This window comes from Macaca mulatta, chromosome 6 (assembly GCF_049350105.2).
Source record: "Macaca mulatta isolate MMU2019108-1 chromosome 6, T2T-MMU8v2.0, whole genome shotgun sequence".
In the NCBI taxonomy this organism is placed as follows: Eukaryota; Metazoa; Chordata; class Mammalia; order Primates; family Cercopithecidae; genus Macaca; species Macaca mulatta.
The window spans coordinates 185,085,884-185,108,602 of NC_133411.1; the positions used below are offsets into that span (position 1 = coordinate 185,085,884).

At 44.2% G+C, this 22,719-nt stretch overlaps 1 protein-coding gene and 1 pseudogene across 1 annotated transcript in view; both read left to right on the top strand.

Moving 5' to 3' along the window:
• Positions 1 to 4,277, top strand: part of LOC707623 (uncharacterized) — a 48,560-nt gene extending 44,283 nt beyond the window's left edge. The window contains exons 30-32 of the mRNA XM_078004378.1: positions 786 to 910; positions 1,052 to 1,221; positions 3,395 to 4,277. The gene's annotated coding sequence lies outside the window, so the exon portion shown is untranslated. The remainder of the gene's footprint in view (positions 1 to 785; positions 911 to 1,051; positions 1,222 to 3,394) is intronic.
• On the top strand, positions 3,404 to 4,256 carry LOC696024 (FUN14 domain containing 1 pseudogene; annotated as a pseudogene).

Sequence of the window (22,719 nt, forward strand, 5' to 3'; positions counted from 1 at the left end):
AGCCAGGATGGTCTCGATCTCCTGACCTCGTGATCCGCCCGTCTCGGCCTCCCAAAGTGCTGGGATTACAGGCTTGAGCCACCGCGCCCGGCCACAAACTTTTTTTCTTGTCATTATTCTTTATGCAATAAAGTGTAACAACTATTTATTTAGCATTTCCATTGTATTAGATATTGTAAGTAATCTAAAGATAATTTGAAGGATATTGGAGGGTGTGTCCGGGCTGTAGGCAAGTACTATGGCATTTTATGTCAGGGACACCTACGGATTTTTGTATCCAGCCATGGATCCTGTACAGTTTAACATTTCCACACGCTGAGGGTGTGATGGGTCTGGGTTGGGTTGGGCCCCCATGTTTTGCCCATCATGATTGTACACCCTTGTTGTAAACTTTGGATATGTCTATTTTGATATTTAAAACATTTTCAGATTAAGTCTGAAAAATGCCAAGATACTAATAATATTTTAAGGGGGAACTGATAGAACTCATTATTAGAACTTTCTAATAGTAGAAAGGAAGTCTATTTTATGAAATTGTCAGTTCATCTTAAGATCTAATAGTCTTTTCCAATTAGCAGCGACTTAATTCAGACTACCTCAGAAGAAGAATTTAACATTTATTTTTGTAGAAAAACAGCAATTTTAAAATAGCCTAGGAAAACTTAGGTAAGTTTTCCTTAATCCTGACTCTTAATTTGTGGCTACAAGTGGCAATGATGTGAACATAAGTTGTGCTATTTATTAATATATTGCTTTTCATAAATCAGTCCCTTCTTTGTAATTAGGTAAAAAAAGAAAAGAGAGACATTCTTGATTTTGGTGACTAGAGTTGTAGATGCTGGAAGGCTTTGTCACTAAAATTGATGAACCAGATGCACGTCACCAGCCAATCACGCTGACTCTTAATGCCGTAAGTATGAGCATACAGTATAAAACTGTTGATAGAATACATCGGTCTTATGAAATGAAATGTTTTGGTTAAGGATTTTTTAAACAAATTTCACATTACACTACTGACTTTACTAAATCTGAGTCTTGTATTTCTGAACAGGGCACCATGGCCTGGCACCGTCACGTTTTCCAAGGAACCTGCCGGAGCTCCTGCGGAAGCTGCTCCTTGGGCCGATGGAGGCGCTTAGCTGGTAGGCCCTTCTTTAGTCGCCACAGGATGCCTGCTGTTCATGAACAGAAAGGAGAGGACAGGCTTTGAATAAAACACAGGTAAGTTTCCCAACCGCTTTTCTTTCATTAATATTTCAGTATTGGCCAGGCAAAGTGTCTCACGTCTGTAATCTCAGCATTTTGGGAGGCTGAGGTGGGCAGATCATGAGGTCAGGAGATAGAGACCATCCTGGCCAACATGGAGAAACCCTGTCTCTACTGAAAATTAAATTAGCTGGGTGTGGTGGCGCGTGCCTGTAATCCCAGCTACTCGGGAGGCTGAGGCAGGAGAAACACTTGAACCCAGGAGGCAGAGGTTGTGGTGAGCTGAGATCGCACCATTGCACTCCAGCCTGGGCAACAAGAGCGAAACTCCTTCTCAAAAAAAAAAAAAAAAACAGCTCCTCTGAGTTGCACATGGCTTGTCCTCTGCCTGGTTACATACAGACTGTGTGCAGAGTCTGCTCTTAGGACCTCACGGAAGAAGTGTCTGGCCCGCATCAGTGTGGATGCTTGTGCTTGGATTGCTTGCCCACCGCTCCCCTGGGCTGGCTTTTTCTGGGAAGCTTTCCTCCACTCTACAGGTTACTCATAAATAGCAGTCCCATAACTCTATGGCTTCCCACACCCCTTGTGCAGATGGCAATGTGATGTCCCTCTCCTTATCTATATTCTTCTCTGGAGCACAAGCTCTAAGGATGGGAATAACATCATCTCCTCAGCACCTAGCTCAGTCTTTCAGACAAAGAAAACATGTAAGATGGCCGGGCGCAGTGGCTCACGCCTGTAATCCCAAAACTTTGGGAGGCTGAGGCAGGCCGATCACGAGGTGAGGAGATCGAGACCATTCTGGCTAACACAGTGAAACCCCGTCTCTACTAAAAATACAAAAAAAAAAAAAAAATTTAGCCAGGCGTGGTGGTAGGTGCCTGAAGTCCCAGCTACTCGGGAGGCTGAGGCAGGAGAATGGAGTGAACCTGGGAGGTGGAGCTTGCAGTAAGTGGAGATTGCGCCACTGCACACCAGCCTGGGTAACAGAGCGAGACTCCATCTCAAAAAAAAAAAAAAGAAAACATCTAAGAAATAGTTGCCAAAATAATTGAATACAGGATCTTCAACTCAGATTGTTTTCTTTGTTAGGACCTGGAAAACATTTGTGAGGCCATTGGACTTCAGATTTCAGTGTCAGGTGGTGGTGAAAGTTGAAGTCGTTTCTTCAAGAAGTAAACCTCTGCCACCTGGACTGTGCTCAGACATTTCATTGATTTTGTTATGGGGTCCCTCTTGGTGGAACACAGTAAGTGTCAAAGATGGACACATAGTCCATGATTTGTAGTGTGTGGGAGCAGACCACAAATTAATGTTTGGAGAACAATTTTGTCATAACAGACACTGTTGAGGCTCAGTTGTACAGAACTGGAGAAGTCTTTCAGCTTGGCACATGTCCTGATTCAGCCTCTGTTTAACATATATTCCAATCCTGATTCTTAACTGGCTACAAAGACCACCTGAGATGTGTACGACACAGGAGCTGCTGGGGGAGGGGCAGTATTATCTCCCCAAACTCACAGCCACTCCGTATTTTCAAAAGCCAGCTTAGAGCTGCATAGAGAACACACAGTCCATCCATTCTTCTCAGTGATGTACATTTCTCAATCAGCAACCACGTGGTTTTAGCAAACCCCACAGAAGTGGTTTTGATGTACCAGCCTTGAGTGTCACATCTCCCAACCATACCAAATGGATCACCTAACTGGGCGGGGCGGGGGGGACCCTCAGAAATGCGATTTAGTACTCACTGTAAAATTGCTTTTTTTTTTCTTCTGAGATGGAGTCTCACTCTGTTGCCTGGGCTGGAGTGCAATGGCGTGATCACTGCTCACTGCAACCTCCGCCTCCTGGGCTCAAGCAGTTCTCCTGCCTCAGCCTCCCAAGTAGCTATAATTACAGGCGCATGCCACCACTGCCAGCTAATTTTCATATGTTTAGTAGAGACAGGGTTTCACCATGTTGGCCAGGCTGCTTTCAAACTCCTGACAGGTGATCTGCCTGCCGTGGTCTCCTACAGTTCTGGGATTACAGGCGTGATCCCAGCCCGGCTGAGCTGGGCCGGGCTGGGATCCCACGCCCGGCTGAGCATCTTTTTATTTGCTGATTTGTCCCTTGTGCATTTTTTTTGTTCAGATGTCTATTCAGATCTTTTTCTCACTTGTAAATTTTTTTAATTGTTAAGAATGTTCTGAGAATTGGCCGTTGGCGGTATCATGGCGACCCGGAACCCCCCTCCCCAAGAATATGAAAGTGATGACGACTCCTATGAAGTGTTGGATTTAACTGAGTATGCAAGAAGACACCAGTGGTGGAATCGAGTGTTTGGCCACAGTTCGGGACCTATGGTGGAAAAATACTCAGTAGCTACCCAGATTGTAATGGGTGGCGTTCCTGGCTGGTGTGCAGGATTTCTGTTCCAGAAAGTTGGAAAACTTGCAGCAACTGCAGTAGGTGGTGGCTTTCTCCTCCGTCAGATTGCTAGTCATAGTGGCTACGTGCAGACTGACTGGAAGAGAGTTGAAAAAGATGTAAATAAAGCAAAAAGACAGATTAAGAAACGAGCGAACAAAGCAGCACCTGAAATCAACAATTTAATTGAAGAAGCAACAGAATTTATCAAGCAGAACATTGTGATATCCAGTGGATTTGTGGGAGGCTTTTTGCTTGGACTTGCATCTTAAGGACATGAATATTCTCCCATAGTAGATTCAACTACGAGAAGAGAAGTGGCAGCAATAAGGCAGTCTCTCAACAGTCATGCTGCCAGAGTCTCTAGGGCAAGGAGAAACAACTAGCTGGACAATACTCAATTCACAACTTAGCATTTTGCCATCTGAAGCTTGGCAAACTAGTATCTGCTGTAAAATAACCTGTATGGTATGTGAACCATAGTATTCCTGAGCAAAACATGGCTTTCACCGCTTTGTAAAAATTTGCATCTGTTTAGAAACTAGCCTATAAAATATCACCATTGGATGTAGATATGGAGAGAAAAGAAATATGTTGGGTTTATTGCTTAGTGAAATCTTTTCTTTTTATTTAAATAAAATGTTCATTGTGTTTTATGGTATGTGTCCATAATTTAAAATTTGTATTATAGTTTCAGTATTAAGGCTGACTTTTTTTTTTTCCTAGATATGTTTCCAATAAGTTAAAAAAAACTGTAATACTCTTTTGTGGAAAGCTTTAGAAATGATATAATTATTAAAGATATTAAACAGACTCTGCTGATGTAAAAAAAAAAAAAAAAAAAAAAGAATGTCCTATCTAGTTTAGATATAAGCCCTTTATCAGACATGTGTTTTGCAAATATTTTCTCCTAGTCTGTGGCTTCTATTCTGTCTCTTAACGCTCATTTTATTTTTTATTTTTATTTTTAATTATACTTTATGTTCTAGGGTTCCTGTGCACAACATGCAGGTTTGTTACATATGTATACATGTGCCATGTTGGTGTGCTGCACCCATTAACTCGTCATTTACATTAGGTATATCTCCTAATGCAATCCCTCCCCCATCCCCCCACCCCACAACAGGCCCCAGTGTGTGATGTTCCCCTTCCTGCATCGCAAGAACAGAAAACCAAACACCGCATGTTCTCACTTATAGGTGGGAATTGAACAATGAGATCACGCTCATTTTATTTTTACTTTTGGAACTAAAGAAGAGGAACGGTCAGCTTTCTGTTATTCTTGTCACAGTAATGGCAGAACCAAGCCTGCTAATGCTATGCTGAGCAAAGAAAGTCACACGGTCAAGTCCAGCATTAATGAAATGGGGTAGTACATGCAGGTGGGGGATGGGAAAAAGAAATGCTTCTTAAGAGTAATATCTGCCATCTGGGAACCTACAATGGCTTTCTATTACCTTATTCTTTGGTTTGTTCAATGTTGGAACCTTTCTGAAAGATCTTTCAACCTTTCTGGGAGAATCTAATCTGATAACACCATCAAAGACACATTTCTTCTTTTGGCATAAATTCTAAGATATCATTCCCATTTATCAATGTTACATATGTAAGAACTCACCAACCATATTCCTCCTTGAGGAATTATAGCATGTAATGGTTATAGAATTACCATTCTATAGATTGTATAGAATGGCTATAGATTGTAATTTTATAATCGTGTAACAATTTTCTAATGGGTTGGTTGCTTACTATCAATTTTGTTAAAGTCATGGCTTCTCCAGTCATTTCTTGCTTATCAAAATTATTTCATGAGATGGGTCTGTCCTTGTATATTTGCAAATGATGTTTGCTTCCTTCCGCTTAGAAAACAACTTGAACATACCTGTCTGGATCACATGGTCTTGTCCTGATAACTTGGTAGAGGTTGCTTCAGCATTGTTATTATTGTTGGGTGGTTATCATTAATATATTTCATATTCTGTTTAAAAAATGAAAATTTTACACAAGACCAATGTCTTCTTTTCCATTCCAGTACATTTTTCAGAAGTAACTAATGCTATTGGCTTTGTGCATTATAATTCCAGACCATTTTATATGTCTTTAGTTATATATACAGTATACACACACATTGTCATATTATTCCATTTTTTCTAGCATTAAACATTGCTATGGAAAACTCTGAGGAAAAATATATATTTGAACAGAACTTTTTTTTTCTCAGATGTCCCCTCCTTAGGAATCTTTCTTTGATCCTTGAAGTTTGGTAACAACTTTATGTATATCCTGGCCGGGAGCAGTGGCTCACGCCTGTAATTTCAGCACTTTGGGAGGCCAAGGCAGGTGGATCACCTGAGGTTAGGAGTTTGCCTGGCCAACATGGTGAAACCCCATCTTTACTAAAAATACAAAAAGTTACCCAGGTGTGGTGGCTGGCACCTGTAATCCCAGCTACATGGGAGGCTGAGGCAAGAGAATCACTTGAACCCAGGAGGCGGAGGTTGCAGTGACCTGAGATCATGCCACTGCACTCTGGCCTGGGCAACAAGAGTGAAACTTTGTCTCAAATAAATAAATAAATATAAATAAATGTATAACTTCATCTCAAATAAATAAATGTGTATAGTTCATTGTTCATTATTGTATGACATTTTCCTGGACATTTTGTACAATACATATGTGTACTTAACAATGGAAGAAAAATATTCCAAATATAGTGGAAGAGAAAAAAATTTTGTCCAGAGGTTTCCAACACATTTTATTTTGTAGATCACAGATTTAAAGCTTTTGAGGCCCAACATCTCTATTAATTCCTATAAAATGTCTGATCAATTTCAGTTTTGTAGCAGGCTCTTCTGTACTGCACGACATGCTTATAGCTGGAGGTCTGGTCACACATGCATACAGGTTGCCCGCTGGTTCCTGGAGGTGGTCACGTCCAAGAAGCCTCTTCCAGGGAGCTTTATATTCCCAGGGGAGGGTTCCTTTGTCAAGAAGTGGATAGGTTTACATACGTGGCTTTGGTGCCTGTGAGCAGGAAGTGTCAGAAACTTTCAGGGTATGCTACTGCTTCTCTTAGGAAGTCAGGCACCCAAGGATCCAGTGCCCTTCTGCTTAATGAGAAGGATTCCTTCTCATTGTTTAGTGGGTTAAAATACAAGGAAGCTGGCCGGGCGCAGTGGCTCACTCCTGTAATCCCAGCACCTTGGGAGGCCGAGGTGGGTGGATTACAATCTCAGGAGTTGGAGAGCAGCCTGGCCAATATGGTGAAACCCCGTCTCTACTATAAAATACAAAAATTAGGATCTGGTGGCGCACGCCTGTAGTCCCACCTACTTGGGAGGCTGAAAGGGGAGAATCGCTGGAACCCAGGAGGCAGAGGTTGCAATCAGCCGAGATCGTGCCACTGTACTCCAGCCTGGGTGACAGAGTAAGACTCCATCTCAAAAACAAAAAACAAAAAATATATATATATGGAAGCCTCTGTTTTTAAGTAACACAGGTAACACCTTTTTAGATCACCTATTCTGGAACTACAGATTTGTTGTTGTTGTTTTGTTTTGAAAGAGTCTCACTCTGTCACCCATAGTGGAGTGCAGTGGCAAGATCTTGGCTCACTGCAACTTCCAATTCCCAGGCTCAAGCGATTCTCCTGCCTCAGCCTCCCAAGTAGCTGTGATTACAAGCACATGCCACTACCAGTCGGCTAATTTTTGTATTTTTTGTAGAGACAGAGGTGTCAGCATGTTGGCCAGGCTGGTCTTGAACTCCTGACCTCACATGATCGACCAGCCTGGGCCTCCCAAAGTGCTGGGATTACAGGCGTGAGCCACTGTGCCCGGCCTAGAACTGTAAAATTTAATTCAAGAAAATACAGGTCCCATGAAAGATGTAAGAGTTTTATAAAGCTAAAATCTAGTGTTTTCCGGTAAATTACACTTTAGCCAAAACCCTCCCAATGCTTCTAAAATAATACTAAAAGGGGCATCTGGTAATACAGGAGCAATTTTTTTTTTTTTTGAGATGGAGTCTCACTCTGTTGCCCAGGCTAGAGTGCAGTGGCTCGATCTCAGCTCACTGCAACCTCTGCCACCCAGGTTAAAGCGATTCTTCTGCCTCAGCCTCCTGAGTAGCTGGGATTACAGGAGCCTACCAGCATGCCCGACTAATTTTTTATTTTTAGTAGAGATGAGGTTTCACCATATTGGCCAGGCTGGTCTCGAACTCCTGACCTCAGGTGATACACCCGCCTCAGCCTCCCAAACTGTTGGGATTACAGGCATGAGCCATTGCACCCAGCCATACGGGAGCAAGTTTAAAAATTAAATATTTATTTGAATAACAAGCTTACATTTGAACTGCAACATTGGCAATGAGGATTTTGAACGCGGATCACACAAAGCATGTATAAAATACTACTGGCCCAGAGAACAAAACACTGCTAAGAATTAGGCTAAATAGCTGCTGCTTTTAAGAAAATAAAAGGCCTGAAATCAATATACAATATGTTACAAAATGTATTGGCTGGGCACAGTGGCTCATGCCTGTAATTTCAGCACTTTGGGAGGCCAAGATAGGAGTATCATCTGAGGTCAGGAGTTCAAGACCAGCCTGGCCGACATGGTGAAACTCCATCTCTATTAAAAATAAAAAATTAGGCCGGGCATGGTGGCTCACACCTGTAATCCTAGCACTTTGGGAGGCTGAGGCGGGTGGATCACGAGGTCAGGAGATCAAGACCATCCTGGCTAACACGGTGAAACCCCGTCTCTACTAAAAATACAAAAAATTAGCCGGGTGTGGTGGTGCTCACCTGTAGTCCCAGCTACTCGGAGGCTGAGGCAGGAGAATGGCGTGAACCCGGGAGGCGGAGCTTGCAGTGAGCGGAGCTTGCAGTGAGCCGAGATCGCGCCACTGTACTCCAGCCTGGGCTACAAAGCAAGACTCTGTCTCAAAAATAAATAAATAAATAAATAAATTAGCTGGGTGTGGTGACACACACCTGTAGTCCCAGCTACCCGGGAGGCTGAGGCAGAAGAATTGCTCGAACCCAGGAGGAGGAACTTGCAGTGAGCCGAGATCACGCTCTTGCACTCCAGCCTGGGCGATGGGAAAGATTGTTTCAGGGGAAAAAAAAAAAAAAAGGTATTAAACACTACCATATACAGAACAATCTTTGTTACTGACTATCTTTAAAAATTATTTGTGCAGCTAATTATATATTACAAATGAGCATAATACATGAACTTCCTTTTGGAAGGCAATTCCTTGTTACACTAAAAAACATCTAATTTTGGCTGGGCGTGGTGGCTCATGCCTGTAATTCCAGCATTTTTGGAGACCAAGATGGGCAGATCAACTGAGGTCAGGGGTTGGAGACCAGCCTGCTGAACATGGGGAAAACCTGCCTCTACTAAAAATACAAAAATGAGCCAGGCATCGTGGCGGGCACCTGTAGTCCCAGCTCCTTAGGGAGGCTGAGGCAGGAGAATCGCTTGAACCTGGAAGGCAGAGGTGGCAGTGAGCTGAGACTGTGCCACTGCACTCTGGCCTGAGCAACAAGAGCAAAACTCAGTCTAAAAAAAAAAACAAAACAAACAAACAAAAAAACCTAACTACATCACATTGCAAATATCTCATTTTTGCTGTTAATAAACAGTTAATAGTATTACTGTAAATATCAATAAGGAAACAAAAAATAAGATTTCTTTTTGTCTTCAAAGTGTGTTGTATGCAGTGAAGCACTTAACTGTGTTGAACAGAATGCAGTACTGGAAACTGTCGTGGGTGTGAGATGCCCTTGAGTGACTAGACTAGGCTTTTCTATTTTTTTATTTTTATTTTTTATTTTTTGAGACGGAGTCTCATTCTCTCGCAAGGCTGGAGTGCAGTGGCGCAACCTCGGCTCACTGCAACCTCTGTCCCCCAGGTTCAAGTGATTTTCCGGCCCCAACCTCCCAAGTCGCTGGGACTACAGGCACCCACCACCACGCCCAGTTAATTTTTTTGAATTTTTAGTAGAGACGGGGTTTCACCATGTTGGCCAGGATGGTCTTGATCTCTTGACCTCGTGATCCACCTTCCTGGGCCTCCCAAAGTGCTGGGATTACAGCCAATGCGCCTGGTCCAAGACTAGGCTTTTCAAGCCAAAGACGAAGGAATCATGCAACCCTCTTACAACTAGGATACCATCCTGTGCCACTTACCAATGCTGTCTTCCCAGAAAACCATTCAAGACACTAAAAAAAGATCAGACTTATACGATAAACATACATAAAATGAAAAGACACCAACTGCTATTTGACACTATTGGTAATGTCTGTCATATGTGAAAACACTTTTTATTTTATTTATTTTGAGACTGAGTTTCGCTCTTGTTGCCCAGGCTGGAATGCAATGGCGCGACCTCGGCTCACAGCAACCTCTGCTTCCCAGGTTCAGGCAGTTCTCCTACCTCAGCCTCCTGAGTAGCTGGGATTACAGGCATGTGCTACTATACCCGGCTAATTTTCTGTATTTTTAGTAGAGACGGAGTTTCTCCATGTTGGTCAGGCTGGTCTTGAACTCACAACCTCGGGTGATCTGCCTGCCTCAGCCTCCCATAGTGCTGGGATTACAGGCATGAGCCACCGTGCCTGCCTGTGAAAGTGCTTTTAAAAAGAGAGTACTTCTGCTGCTTGGCCACATTCAGTACCTGTTCCCAAACCTCGAAGCCAGTGATGTCAGTGGCTGCGTGGGCATTGAACGTGTACATGATTCCTGCAGCTTTCCTGTTGAGCCGGACCATGTTCATCAATGCTTTTCGGTACATTAATTCTACATCTTCTTGGATGACCACTAGTTTATTTCATTTTTCAGAAATATCCAGCCACTAGTGCACAGCCATTGCCACCTGTGCCCCCAGGGGATCTTGTCAACTCCAGTAGGTCCCCCCAGCACTGTGTTACCTGGCATAATAAAGGTAGTTGGGCTGCAGTTGTAGTGACTCCTCCCAAAACAACCAGGAGTTTAATACTGTTCGGCCATCGGTTACAGACATTCCTGCTGCTTCTGCTGTGGCTTTAAAAGCCTGTCTAATCGGCTCGGCGTGGTGGCTCATGCCTGTAATCCCAGCACTTTGGGAGTCCGAGGTAGGTGGATCATCTGAGGTCAGGAGTTTGAGACCAGCCTGGCCAACATGGTAAAACCCCATCGCTACTAAAAATACAGAAAATTAGCTGGGCATGGTGGTGCTTGACTGTAATCCCAGCTACTCGGGAGGCTGAGGTAGAATTGCTTGGGTGGCAGAGTAAGATGCCCTCTAAAAAAAAAAAAAAAAAAAATTCAGGTACATCACCTTTCTCTGCCAGTCATTTTCTTACCAATGAAAGAAAACATATTCAAATCAATTTTTAGTTCAGAAAATGTTTCTTTTATCGTATCTTTGAACTTTTTTATTGTTCTGCATTTTTTTACTTCAAAAACACCTACTATATGTATTTTTTCTCTTTTGTTTCCTTTTTTTTTTTTCAAGATATGTTTTTGTTACTTTCCTTTTTGATTTTTTCACTATTAACATTATTTATATACCATGTACCTGGAGAGTTTCCAATGTTTCTCTTGTTATTGGCTTTTAGATTTATGCCATTTTACTCTGAGAAGATACTTGCTATGATTTTCATTTTTTAAATGCTTTTTTGAGATTTGTTCTGTGGCCTAAAATGTGGCCTATCCTGGAGAATGTTTTGTGAGCTGATGAGAGGAACGCAGGTTCTGCAGTTGCTGGGTGAAATGTGCTGTAATTACCTGTCAGGTCCCTTCGACTTCTATTGGAGTGTAAGTCTGGTCTGTTGCTTTTCTGCTGAGAGGGTGTGTCTGTTGCTAAAAGTGGGTGTTGGGGTCTCCAGCTGTTATTGTCTGTCTCTGTCTGTTGCTCGAATAACTCTTACTGTAATAACTGGGGCTCCTGCGTCAGGTGTGTTTACATTGACAACTGTTCTACCTTCTTGCTGAATTGATCCCTTTATCATTTTATAATGACCTTTATTTTCTATTTTTGTGCTTTTTTGACTTAAAGCCTACTTTGTGTGACAAGCATGGCTACACACACCCACTTTTGGTAACACCTTTCATTTCTTACCATCTTCATTGAATCTCACTTCTTCACATTTACCAAAATGTCTACTTTTGAGCCATGGCACCTCTTTGAATCTTCAGATCCACCACATGCTGATCAAGCCTTCCTTCTTATCCGTACTCTGAGGAATCCGAAACAGGCATTTTTGCAAGGAGGTCTAGGAGGGAAACATAAATCTGTGTGTCAAAAGAATGAACAGAGAAAATAATGTGTCCTGGTTAACAAAAGTTCTCATTGTAAAGTGTTATGCACAAGATTATGGAATTTTATGTGCCATAAATGAAATTATCTTGATTTGCCTAAAACTACGTTTTGTTTAAAACTACTTTTAAAAATTACATGTTACTCTAATGAATGTATTTTTGAGAATTTGGTGACTTGTTATTTCCTAGACCTCTTTAATTTCAAATTAAATTCCAGCATATTTTGTTTGCATGAGGCAGAAATTTAAAAATAAAGATGCGTTCATTCACTCCAAGAAAAGTAACAGGCAAGGCATGGGTTAAAAAGAAAAGAACAAGTTTTCCTCTGCTTATCAGCTCACTTCAAGGACAGTTGTAAGATAAGCTGTTTGAGAAGCCAAAGCCAAAGGAATGGCTTCCAGACACCACCCCCTTCCAGAGCAAGGTTGAAGGAAAAAAAAAAAAAAAAAGACAAATTATTTTACTGTTACTGTTTCCCCAGGCTTCTTAAGCGTGTAAAATGTAAATACAGACATTTTACAAATGTCTGTATTTAGCCAGTTCTTGTTTTTCTTTCAATGCAACTACAGGGCCACCAGCTATGCAAGGCCACAAGTTATGCTATGCTATAGATTATGTGACCTGTCATATGATTAGCTGCTTTGGTTTTATTTATTGTAAGTCCACTTACAAAAACCCCGCTCTGTCTTTGTTTAATGCTCAGCTTTTTGGATGCGAATCCACTGAGCTGATGTGTACCTAAAATAAACAATCCTCCTGTACTTTCATATCAGTCTCTCCAGTCCTCAGTTTCCCACAACGTGTGTGACTTTCATGTCATAAATCTTAGTTTATCAATAAACATTTTGAATGGATCTAATGGATTGTGTGGTTGTCTAAATGTTAGGAGTCTGAAGACCTCAAGCAGGCAGGAGCTGGGCAAGGGTAGGATCATGGCACAGGCAGGATCAGGGTGCCATGTGGATGGGCTCCAGTAGGAGTGGGGTGCTGGTGGGGTGGGGCACAGGTAGGAGCAGCATGTGGGTAGGATCCTTGTGTGGGTAGTATTGGGGTGCTGGCAGGGTGAGGCATGGGTGGTATGGGGTGCTAGCAGGGCAAGGTGTGGGTAGGAGCACGGTTTGGATTTGGGCTGGTGCTGGAGTGGTGGGGCATGGGTAGGAGCGGGGTGTGAGTAGGAGTGGGGTTCAGGTAGGAGTAGGGTGATTGCTTGGGCCAGGCATGTGTAGGATGGGGTGCTGGCAGGGCAGGGCAGGGCACTGGAAGGAGCAGAGTGCAGGTAGAAGCAGGGTGCTGGCCGGGCAGAGAATGGGTAGGAGTGGAGTGCAGGTAAGATTGGGGTTCTGGTGGGGCTAAGGTGGGTAGGATGGAGTGCTGCAGGACGGGTACAGTTGGGTGCTGGCGGGGTGGGGCGCGGGTAGGATGTGGTCCTGCTGAGAGGTGACAACATGCTATCAGCCCTCGCTCTCGGCGCTCACTCTGGCTGTGCTTGGGGAGCCCTTTGGCCTGCCACGGCACTGTGGGAGCCCCTCTCTAGGCTGGCAGAAGTCGGAGCCAGCTTCCTCCGCTTTCCGGGAGATGTGGAGGAAAGAGGCTTGGGAAGGAACAGGGGTTGCGGGCGGCGACCGCGGGCCAGCGTGAGTTCCGGCGGGGGCGGGGCGGGGCGAGGGGCGCGGGGAGCGGGGCGCACTCGGAGCGGCCGGCCGCGGCAGCGGGCCCAGGGCAGTGAGGGGCTTAGCACCCGGGCCAGCAGCTGCGGAGGCTGCGCCGGGTCCTCCAGCACTGTTGGCACTGGGCTCAAATTCTCGCCGGGCCTCAGCTACCTCCCCGCAGGGCAGGGCTCAGGACCTGCAGCCCGCCATGCCCAAGCCCCCTGCTCCGCCCTGGGCTCCCGCGCGGCCCGAGCCTCCCCAACGGGCGCCGCCCCCTGCTCCGCGGCGTCCGGCCCCATCAACCACCCGGGGCTGAGAAGTGCTGGTGCACGGTGTGGGACTGACGGGCAGCTCCGCCCGCTGCCCCGGTGCAGGACCCACTACGTGAAGCCACCTGGGCTCCTGAGTCTGGTGGAGACTTGGAGAAGGTTTATATCTAGCTAAGGGATCATAAATGCACCAATCAGCACCCTGTCAAAACGGACCAATCAGCTCTCTGTAAAACGAACCAATCAGCTCTCTGCAAAATGGACCAATTCAGTAGGATGTGGGTGGAGTCAGATAAGGGAATAAAAGCAGGCTGCCCGAGCCAACACCTCACTTGGGTGGTACTGGCAGTGTGGTTGGTTTGTTGTTTTTCTGTCTGCAATGAGTCTTGCTGCTGCTCGCTTTTTGGGTCCGTACTGCCTTTACGAGCTGTAACGTTCACTGTGAAGGTCTGCAGCTTTACTCCTGAAGCTAGCGTAGACCACGAACCCACCGGGAAGAACGAACAGCTCCAGACGCACTGCCTTTAAGAGAGGTAACACTCACGGCAAAGCTCTGTAGCTTCACTCGGGTTAGCAAGACCACAAACCCACCAGAAGGAAGAAGCTCCAGACACATTCGAACATCTGCAGGAACAAACTCCGGACATACCACCTTTAAGAACTGTAACACTTGCTGCGAGGGTCTGTGGCTTCATTAAAGTCAGTGAGACCAAGAACCTACCAATTCTGGACACACTGCCGGGCAGGGCAGCAGGTAGGAGCTAGGTGCTGCTGACCGGTGCCGGGTAGGAGCAGGGTGACAGCTGGGCCAGGCCCAGGAAAGAGCAGGGCGCAGGTGGAAGCGGGATGTGGTTGGAGCAAGATGCTGACGGGGCAGAATGGGGTACTGGTGCGGAGAAACATGGGTAAGATCGGGGTGCTGGAGTGGCGTGGGAGAGTGGGACGGAGTGCGATAGGGGCAGGGTGATTGCGGGGCGCGGGTACGATGTGGTACTGGCAGGACCGAGTGTGGGTACGAGCAGGGTGCTGGTGAGGCAGGGTGCGGTTAGGACCGGGCCGTGGGTAGGTGGAGGGTGATGGCAGGGCAGAACGTTGATAGGAGCGGGATGCCAGCAGGACGCGGGAAAGATAGGAACCTGATGTTGGAAAGGCCACCAGTAGCCTGGGTCCCAGCACATCTGCAGGCATAGCTGCTCTTTCACCTGGTGCGCCAGTTTGCAGTTCGTGAATTTGCTCGTTTTGGCTGCACAGAGGGCAGGGAAGCCACACACCGCGCGGGGAAGCAAGGTCGGGAATGGCTGGGGGTGCGACCAAGGGGACTTGGAAAACCGCCCCGCCTCCCCAGGTTCACCTGGCAGAGAGCGCCGCCCACAACCCCCGCGGTTTTCCGGAGGCACAGGCCCTGTGGAGCTGGGCCTCTGCGGGAGGGGTAGGGGACAGGGCAGAAGCAGGAGGACAGAAAGAGCTGAGCAGGGAAGGGGGTCCGAGAGAGCCTTTCTCAACATCCAGGTTAGTGGACAGGCTTGGGGGTCCTGCAGGGCTAGCCCGGAAGAAATGTAACTGGAAAAACGAACTGGAAAAGGGTGTGGAAAAGGAGTTGGTCACCGGGCAGCAGCAGGTGCCTTAGGCAATCATAGGGGCTGAGGAGGGGCTGGCTTCTCATTGTCAGGCCTTGGGCAGGTAAGTTTCATGGAACTCAGGTGAAACAAATGTAACTTTAAGACTAGCAGGATTAATTTCTCCGTTTATTCAAGGAAGCTGTGTAGTATATTGGGTCTATGGGAGAATTGGGAACCTTTCAGCCTCATGGGGGGAGCTGCAAGGGTGGGCGCCCTTCCCCACCTACTCTATGCAGGGGCACTCTTAGGATGTGGGACTGGCAGCGGAGGAGAGCAGGCAGCAGCAGAGAAGAACTGGAGTCCCAAAGACTTAATTTCTTCTAAAGAAGTGGCCATGAACATATTCAGCTCACAAGGAGAAGCCAGTGGGCCTGCACTGGGGGGGTTGTGGGCTGAGGTTGGATGTGTGCTCTGGGCCTCTGTGGGAAAAGTCCTCTGTTCTCTCCCCACCCCCCAGCTGCCTCTTGAGGTCTGGCCTGCATCTAAGCACAGAGGGATAGAGGAAGGGGGATGTCCATGGGGCCTTGGGGTGGGAGGGCCTAGGAACCTGAGCCTAGGGAGCCCCCAGGCCAGCTGCTCCTGTCCCTGCTGTGTCCTGGTGAGGCTCAGGGCTGAATGTGCGATCTGCACATCACTGCAGATTTGAAGTCAAAGTGCAGTCGCCTTCGCAGGCAGGAGAGGGAGCTGCCAAGTCAGGGTCTGGCTCAGACTCGGCCAACAGTTGTGTCCAGAGGTGGCCTGCAGAGGGGGAGGTGGTGCAGGGCGTTGGGGAGCGGGGGCAGCCAGCCCAGGAGAGCTAACCTGGACCAAGAGACCGGGTGCTGCCTGCCACCCACCCTTGCCAGGTCTGACAAAGCTGGAGTTGGCCACAGGGAGCTCCCCACGGTGCAGACAGGTCCCATCTCTGGGGCTAGCAGCTACCCAGGCTGCACACTCGGGCCTATGCCCAGGGAAGGGACCTGATAAGGAGGGAGAGGCTGGGGGTGAAGGGTGTTTGGAACTTTTGGTGGCAAACAGGCTCCTATGACTGTCTTCCAGGAGAATGAAGAGGTAAGGGGTGGGTCTGAATAGCCCCCTCCCCACACTTCCCAGGGACCACTCTGGCCAGACCTTGGCCGACGTGCACAAGCTGAATGTCTGGCTCGGCTCTGTGATGACCTCAGGGCCCATCTGAGATGGCAGTTCTGCCCAGAATCCAAAAGATCTCCCCGTCCCCCCCACCCCACCCTTGGGGGGCTTGAGTGGACACCTGACACCATGGGGGGGATATAGCCTTCTCCTGGGAAAAAGGTCTGTAGGGTTCTTACATGGGTGCACCCTGCACACTTGTGCACACGCACACACACCTGTCTTCACATATGTGGACACACGTGCACATGGGTGCATATCTTTTCCCACGGGCACGTCCAGGGACCTGACCAGAGGGTCGTCCAGTGGAGGACAGAGTTGAAGCCTGGGGCCTCGTGGCCTCAGAGGCTGCAGGGAAAGGAGACTCTGCCCTGCCTGGGCCTGGGTGTGGGCTCAGGATCCAGAACATCAGGCAGCACAAAGGAACTCCTCACCCAGCAGAGTGGAAACGGGGCCCGTCCTAAGGGTCCCACAAGGGGAATTTGGGGCCAGGTGGGGTGCCAGGCAGACATGCCAGCCTGCAACTGCCCAGGAGGCCTGGCCCTGGCTTCTCTTTGTCCACAGAGAAAGGAAGGCCTGCACAGGGCTCTGCCTCCCTTTCTTGACTCCCCTTAGTCATCTCTCTCTATAGTATGTTTATGCTATTAATTTTTCAGCACACAATCTTAAATACCTACACGAAGAAAGTGCTACTGTCATAATGCCATGTGAAAATCCTACCAGCAAAAAGTTATGTAAAAATACTATGCTAGCTGGCTGGGCACGGTGGCACATGCCTGCAATCTCAGCACTTTGGGAGGCTGTTTATACACGTCTTAATTTATTCAAACTTTTTTATTTAACTTTCATCTTAAGTTCAGGGGTACATGTGCAGGTTTGTTACATAGAGAAATGTCACAGGGGTTGTACACATTATTTTGTCACCCAGATATTAAGCCTAGTACCCAGTAGTTATTTTTCCTGCTCCTTTCCCTCCTCCCACCCTCCACTCTCTGATAGGCCTCAGTGTGTGTTTTCCCCTCTATGTGTCCATATATTCTCATCATTTAGCTTCCACTTGCAAATGAGAATATGCAGTATTTAGTTTTTTTGTTCCTATGTTAGTTTGCTAAGGATAATGACCTCCAGTTCCATCCATGTTCCTGCAAAGAACATGATCTAGTCCTTTTTTATGGCTGCATAGTATTTCATGGTGTATATGTACCACATTTTCTTTATCCAGCCTACCATTGATGGGCATTTAAATTGATGCCATGCCTTTGCAACTGTTACATATTTTCATAGTTAAAATGCTTTCAGTAACTATTGATGTTTTGAAATTAAAATGTGATATTCTCTATTGTAAGGAGTGTTCAAATTTCATAAATATGCACACAAATTTAATACAATCTAAGTTTGCCCGTTTAAACTACTGCAATGTAGTATCAATTGTAAATAGGCTAATGTGTAAGGGAAATTACACTTGGCAGTTTGTAAATATGAAACGCATGCATTTTGTCACAGGGAAAAGGACTGGAGAACAGTTTGTTGACTGAGGAGCTGAAGTATTAAGTACAGAGCCACATATATACTTAAACACCCTGTGAAAAAAGTTAATGAACAAAAAAGAATTGGAAGAATGTGAGAGATTACCTGAAACTTTCAAAGAATAAAGTGACTACTGGGCATTTGGCTAAGTAGGTAAAATTAAGTGGAGACAGGAAGAACTATACAGAGCATATAACTTACATAATTAAAAAGTTTAGGGCCGAGCGTGGTGACTGAAATCTGTAATCCCAGCACTTTGGGAGGCCAAGGCAGGTGAATCACGAGGTCAACAGATTGAGACCATCCTGGCCAACATGGTGAAACCCTGTCTCTTACTAAAAATACAAAAATTAGCTGGGCGTGGTTGCATGTGCCTGTAATCCCATCTACTCGGGAAGCTGAGGCAGGAGAATTGCTTGAACCCGGGAAGCCAAGGTTGCAGTGAGCTGAGATTGTACCACTGCACTATACCCTGGCAACAGCGAGATTCCGTCTCAAAAAAAAAGTTTATTGAACTTTGTCTTTGCCTTCTGAGTATTTAGCATACCTAATATGATAGTCTGATTAGAGTTAAAATACAGAGTAGACAGGCACTGCCGTGGTGATGCTAACAGGCCTTTTTTTATGTGGGAAGAAATGCAACTCTTTCAGTTAAGACACAATATTCTACCATAAAAAAACTGAAGTTTTAGGAATATTGTTGTAGGTTTGATGAGCTGTGTAACCACTTTTAGAAAAAGTTGCTAAATAGACTGCACATTTGAGAGTGAATAACTCACTAGAAATGTTTTGAAAGTATAGTAATGCACCAAATACCTAAAATGAATCATTGTAAAGAAGCCTAAAACTTAGAACATTTCCTTCGTTGGAACAGGAATTAAAAGAAAGAGTGTGTAAGCAGAAACTCAGTTGTAAGAAAACCCAACTCCCCCTGAGAAAGAGAAAGAGGGTGAGTCCTTTAAAAACTGCCTATTTTTCTGTGGCTAGTGAGCCTTACCTCTCCTCCCTTCCCAGGCATGGTGAAGACCCTGAATCCCTAGCTGTGCAGTTGCAAGGTCACTAGACAGATACACTCAAGTTGCAAAACATTTTTTTCCTTAAAAAGTAAAAAATGATGTAATGCATATCGCGACTGAATAATTGCCTTTGTTTCTCACTTCTGTAGTATGCTTCCCGCTGCACAGATCTCCCCCTACCCCACAAAATGCTTAAAAGCTAACTTAACTTTTATTCAGGGCTTAGTCCTTTGAATATTAATCGGACTGGGCCGGTGCACCTAAATAATAAATCTCCTTCTGAACCCCATCGCTCTTTCTGATTGCTTTAAAATCCTGCTACAAGGAAGGGGAACATCACACACCGGGGCCTATCACGGGGAGGGGGGAGAGGGGAGGGATTGCATTGGGAGTTATACCTGATGTAAATGACTAGTTGATGGGTGCAGCACACCAACATGGCACAAGTATACATATGTAACAAACCTGCACGTTATGCACATGTACCCTAGAACTTAAAGTATAATAAAAAAAATAAAAAATAAATAAAATTTTTAAAGTAAAAAAAAAAAAAATCCTGCTACAAGTAACTACTTGTGTTAGGCACGCAAGTCCTAAACAACTCTTGAACACAAAAGTTTTAAACCAGATAAGTTTTATCCTTTATAAAATTGGAATAATTTATCAGAGGGTGGAGGGTGAGAGGAGGAAAAGGATCAGGAAAAATAACTAATGGGTACTAGGTTTAATACCTGGGTGATGAAGTCATCTGTACAGCAGACCCCCATAACACAATTTGCCTATATAACAAACCTGCACGTCATGTGCCCCTGAACTTAAAAGTTGAATTTTTAAAAAGTATTTAAAAATGTATATTCTGTCCAGTACCATGGAATCTGTTCACTGAAATGGATATTTAACACTAAAGGTCCAATTAAAGCATTTCCAGAACTTAGAAAACAAATATTTTTTCTTGCAGTTAAGTTCTATAGCAGAAAAGACAGAGTTAAATTTTAATGTATACAATGAAATAATATAGTATTATTTCAAACATACGTGTCTAATAAAATAATAACTGTAAGAGATTTTAGCTATTCTTGTACCTAGTCTGATTTTTAAATAAGCCCTTTTTAGATTTAATAAATAACATTGAAGGAATGTCTATAAAAACTTACTCTCAGAATTAATATAAATGTTTTCTGTCACTTCCATGCTCATAAAATTAAACTCTCAAATGTCAAATCTGATTAAATATCAAAAATTACTCATAAAAATAGCATAGCTTGGAAATTGGGAAGTTACTGGATTTTATAGCACAATAAGTATAAGCTCCTCTTTAAAAATCAAAATGAAATATACTGTGCTTATTCCAGGGTATATTTAAAAAGCAATAAAATCAAGGAACATGAAAGCAAATAGGAAGTCAAAACAAGACTATCTGGACATGATATAGACTTATGTATCTATTTTATCTCATTCAGAATATAGTGGTATAGGCATTTTCTAGAAAATACATATAATCCAACAATATGTTTGTTACTTTCTTGGACTAGATGAGATTTGCTATTAGAAGAACAAGAATGTCTATATAATGGCTCAAATATAATTTTATATGATACTATATCTGAACACTGTACAAAATCTACATAGGTAAAAATGATGCAGCTTAATTTTAAGTAGTGAAGCAAAACTAACTGTATTTTGCTCAGAACAAAGTTATTTTTCTTTAAATGCACTAAACATAAAGGAAATATTAGTAGGACTTGATGAACAACAGTTAATAGTGATAATTGAAACCATCCAATCACCTACCCATATACTATGACATTTACTATATAGGAAATTTCACCAAAATGCTACATTGTGTAAAATAAAAGCATGGGATTTGATTTCTTTAGGGTCTTTAATCTTTATGGAAGAATTTCAACCTAAGCTAAAATTTAGAAAATGAATTCTGATGAAACTGGAAAGATTATGAAATATTTTAATCTCTCTGCATCAGGAACTCCGGATCGACACTGTACTAACTGGCTTCCTATGGGCCAGGGCTGAGAGGAAAGGCAAAGCAAACATTTGGTGCCCTATCTATATAATGGAGTTTTGTTTTGTTTTACAACTCAGATTGTTACCCATCCTATCTTTCAGTAGGCTGGGAAGAAAAACAAGGAAATATTCCTTTCTTTTTAATGCTAAAAAAGATTAAAATTGTATGTATTTGCCATGTAGAACATGAGGTTTTGAAGTATATATACATTGTGGAATGACTAAATCTAGCTAATTAACATACGTATTATGGCACATTTTGATCATTTTTGTAGTTGACACACTTAACACCTACTCTCTTAGCATTTCTCAAGAGTACAATAAGTTATTAAGTGTAATTCACTGTGTAGTAGGTTAGATCTACTGAATGTATTCCTTCTATCCGACTGAAAGTTTATATCCTTTGATTAACATATATGCAGCCCTCCCTGATCTCAACCACTCCAGCCTCTGGTCGTCATGATTCTACTCTGTTTAAGTTCCATCATTTTAGCTTCCACATATGAGTGAGAATATGTGGTATTTGTCTTTGTGCGTCTGGCTTATTTCACTTAGCATAACGTCCTACAGGTTCATCTGTGTTGTCACAAATGAGAGGATCTCTCTCATTTTGTGGCTGAATAGTACTCAATTGTGTATATTTACCACATTTTTAATCCATTCATCCGTTGATGGGCACTTAGGTTGATTCCATGTCTTGGTTATTGTGAATAATGCCGAAATGAACATGGGAGTGCAAAAGTACCGATTTCACTTCTTTTGGATATATACCCAGAATTAAATTGCTAGATCACATGGTAGTTCTATTTTTAATTTTCTGAGGAACCTCCATACTGTATTCCATAATGGCTGTACTAATCACATTCCCAAAAATGTACAAGGTGCCCTTCTCTCCACAGCATCACCAACATTTATCTCTTGTTTTTGATAACAGCCATTCTGAAAGGTGTGAGGAAATACCTTGTGGTTTTGATTTGCGTTTCCCTGATTAGTGATTTGAGCATTTTTTCAGACACTAGTTGGTCATTTGTATGTCTTCCTTTGAGAAATGACTATTCAAGTCATTTGCCCATTTTCAATTTTTTTTTTTTTTTTTTTTTTTTTTTTTGAGAAGGAGTCTCGCTGTGTTGCCAGGCTGGAGTGCAGTGGTGCGATCTTGGCTCACTGCAACCGCTGCCTTCCGGATTCAAGCAATTCTTCTGCTTCAGCCTCCCGAGTAGCTGGGACTACAGGTGTGCACCATCACACCCAGCTAATTTTTTGTGTTTTTAGTGGAGAAGGGATTTCACCATGTTGGCCAGGATGGTCTCGATCTGTTGACCTTGTGATCCACCTGCCTCGGCCTCCCTAAGTGCTGGGATAACAGGCATGAGGTACCACGCCCAGCCTCAGATTTCTTTGTTTCTTGCTATTGAGTTGTTTGAATTCTTTATATTTTTGGGATGGTAGCCCCTTGTCAGATGTGTGGTTTGCAAATATTTTCTCCCATTCTGTAGGTTTTCTCTCCACTCTGTTCACTGTATCCTTTGCTATGCAGAAGCTTTTCAGTTTG